Below are 3483 nucleotides of genomic sequence, written 5' to 3'. Positions count from 1 at the left end.
GATTTCTGAGTTCGAGGCCAGCCTGGTCTACAAAGTGAGTTCCAGGACAGCCAGAGCTATACAGAGAAACCCTGTCTCAAAAAACCAAAAAAAAAAAAAAAAAAAAAGAAAAAGAAAAAGAAATGCAAAATGTTGCTGGACCCCATGGAGCAGCTGCTTCAGAAGCTAAGTCAGAAGAAAAGAAAGTTCAAAGCCAGCCTAGGTGGCTTCATAAAACTATGTGTCAAAACAAAAAAGTCAAATATGTGCTGGAAATGTACCTCAGTGGTAAGAAAGAAGGAGAAAAAGAAAGAGACTGGGAGAGGTGAGGAAGAAAGAAAAAGAAGTGCTTATTTGAAATGGCATCTTACTAGATTGTCCTTGTTGACCCAGACAGGCCGGCCTCTAGCTTGTGGCAATCCTGAATCTGCTTGCTGAGTGCTGGGATTGTTATAGTCCTGTGCCACCACACCTTGACTGAAAAGAAAAACAAATATATCGTTCAGCTTGGTGAGGTGATTGTGTGAGTGTTCTGAATTCATTACTGAGGGTCTTTCCCAGGTCAGTCTTGCTTCTGGTAATTCAGCCTTTGTGTTAGAAGTTCCGGGGACACTGAGAAACTGGTGGTGGGGAGGGCTGGTTCCCTCCCCAGTCACACCAGACTCTTGTGTTTATAGCAGCTGCTATAGGAACATGCTGGTGATATCTCCTTCCCCACCTCACAGTGGAGCTTTCTTACCTTTATGTTCAGAGAAGTGTGTTTGATGTTTGGATGAGATCATGGACATGAGAGAGCCACGTTGCTATGCGACCAGTCTCTCACACCACAGCCAGGAGACTGAAAGTGGAGGCAGAGTGGAGTTCTGTGGTGGTGGTGGTACATGCCTGTAATTCTAGTACTTGGGACACTGAGATAGGATTTCTGTGAATTCAAGGCCAGCCTGGCCTAGGTGGTGAATCACAGACAAGACTGTGTGAGTGTCTGCCTCAAACACCACCCTCTATCCCATTTCTTCCCCCAACCCCCAACAAAAAGAAAAAAAGATTTCTCTGTTGCATCCTTTGTCAGCCATCAGAACGAGTCAGAAATGCAAAGTAAAGCTGGGCATGGTGGCGCATGCCTTTAATCCCAGCACTCGGGAGGCAGAGGCAGGCGGATTTCTGAGTTCGAGGCCAGCCTGGTCTACAAAGTGAGTTCCAGGACAGCCAGGGCTATACAGAGAAACCCTGTCTCAAAAAACAAAAACAACAAAAAAAAAGAAATGCAAAGTAATTATGTCTGAACAAAGTGAACTAGTGTTCAGGAACCATCCACCACACTGAAGATATACTGTCAGTCTCAGCCTACTTATAATATGCTACAGAATGAGAAGAGAAAGCCCTCTCCTAGGAAATTGTCCATAAACACCAAGTAGATAAAATGTTAGCTTGAGGGCAATTGGATTAAGCCTAGAATATTTAAAATCAAAAGTTACTACACTGGGCAGGCGAGATAGCTCATGGTAAAAGCATTTGCTGTCAAGTCTGTTAATGTGAATTCAGTCTCTGGGGCCCACACAGTGAAAGGAGGTGTCCTGTGATCTATGTGTGAGCATGTACACATTTACACAGTTTAAAACAAAACAAAACAAGCAAACATTTAAAAGCCACTGGAAAGGACTGAGTCTATGCTCATTAGCCATGAGAGCTGAGTTGCTTGTCTCAAGCTCATTTTTCTCAAGTGATAAAAAATAAGTGTAAAGATTAGATGCTTGCAACCCAGGGAAGGTGTGCCCTAAAGAGATCAAGTTGATAACTGTTCCTTTGCATTGTTTATCAGGGCCTCTAGTCAGCATTAACTCCTCTCTGCCTTAGCTGTGGGTCTGAGACACCTCCAAGAAAACATGAAGAATCCAAAAGGGTTTGTTTGTTTGTTTTGTTTTTCCCTTTCTCAGTCCCTGCCTTATTTCCTTCTTTTTGTTTTTTCATTTGTTTGTTTGTTTTGTTTTTAGGAGGCAGGGTTTCATGCAGCCTAGTCTGGCCTTGAGCTCCTGTCACCCTAGTCAGCTCCTATGAGCTTTTGAAAATGGCAATTTGGGAGTAGGAGTGGGAAAGTGAATGGTGTTTGGAGAACTGGGGAGCTGGGAGGCATGCTATCCTCAGCATTGTAGTAAAGGTGTGAGTGTTTAGTAAAATCTGGACTAACGGCTGTAAAATATGTCACCAGTCATTCCTGACACATAGATGGAGTTTTTAGGACCTCTAACCTCCAGGTTTAACACGCCTTGGGACTCAGGCAGCGTTTTACGTTTTACAGCTGGATCCTTGCTGGTCCTGTTCTTCCTGAGCTCATGTGCTCAGAACCTGTTTATCAAGACCAAGACCAAGGCTGTTGGCTGGTCTGCAAAAAAACAAAGCCATTAATGACAGTTAATGTATTAATTGCAGAAAGTGCTTCTTTAGGTTTCTGTTGGCAACAAGTTACCAGTTTACTGAGTAAGTGAAGTTTATCCAGGTTCAATTTACAGCCTGGGCATGCAGGGGTTTAATCCTCTTGCTGCAGGCTTTCATTAATACAGTTGCCAACATGCCAAGCTATCTACGAGCCATACTGACACGCCATTTAGAAAGAAACCCAAGCCTAAAAATAGGAACGAATCTCATGAAAACACCAGTTATATAAAGTTTATGTCCAAAGGAGGGAGCTTGTAAACCCGTGCTCAGGGTTACACTAATTACTTAAATTCCAACTGATTAAAGTAACTGCATCCATTGGTCAGTCTACCACCACCCAGAGGAAGCCAGCAGCCTCATTTTTAACTCCTGTTTCCTCTTTTTTTTTTTTTCTTTTTTTAGTTTTTCAAGACAGGGTTTCTCTGTATAGCCCTGGCTGTCCTGGAACTCACTCTGTAGATCAGGCTGGCCTCGAACTCCTGTCTCCTCCTTATTCATCTTTAGTAACACAGTGCACTTTCTATAGCATTCAGGAGAATATGTTCACTGGGATGAACTGTACTCAAAGTGTGGTCCTTATTGGGAAGGGGTTCACTGCTCATCAACATGTGCCACTTGGTCACTCGGCCACCCTCTCTATCTATAACCAGCCAGATGTTATACATATACCAAATTTTCAAGTCAAGATAGAGCAAGAATGAAGAGGAATACCTGAAAACCATTGCTTCTGAGCCTCAAAACCTGGAACTTTCTTCTGGCTAATCAACACATTCTATTCTTTCTTTAGGGTTTTAGTTGTCTCAAAAAAAATTTTTTTAGACTTATTTTACTTCATCTGTGTGTTTTGCCTGTGCATGTGTGTGTGTGTGTGGGTGTGTGTATGTGGTGTCTGTGGGGGGGGGGTAGAAGAAGGCTTTGGGACCCTAGAAACTAGAGTCATAGAGGGTTTTGAGCCACCGAGTGAGTGAGTGCAGGGAACTGAACGTTGGTCCTCTGCAAGAATGGGAAGTTCTCTCTCTCTCTCTCTCTCTCTCTCTCTCTCTCTCTCTCTCTCTCTCTCTCTCTCTCTCT

This window comes from Mus pahari, chromosome 2, assembly GCF_900095145.1.
Source record: "Mus pahari chromosome 2, PAHARI_EIJ_v1.1, whole genome shotgun sequence".
Taxonomy (NCBI): Eukaryota; Metazoa; Chordata; class Mammalia; order Rodentia; family Muridae; genus Mus; species Mus pahari.
The sequence above is the reverse complement of the archived record's forward strand: the minus strand, read 5'-3'. Positions refer to the sequence as shown.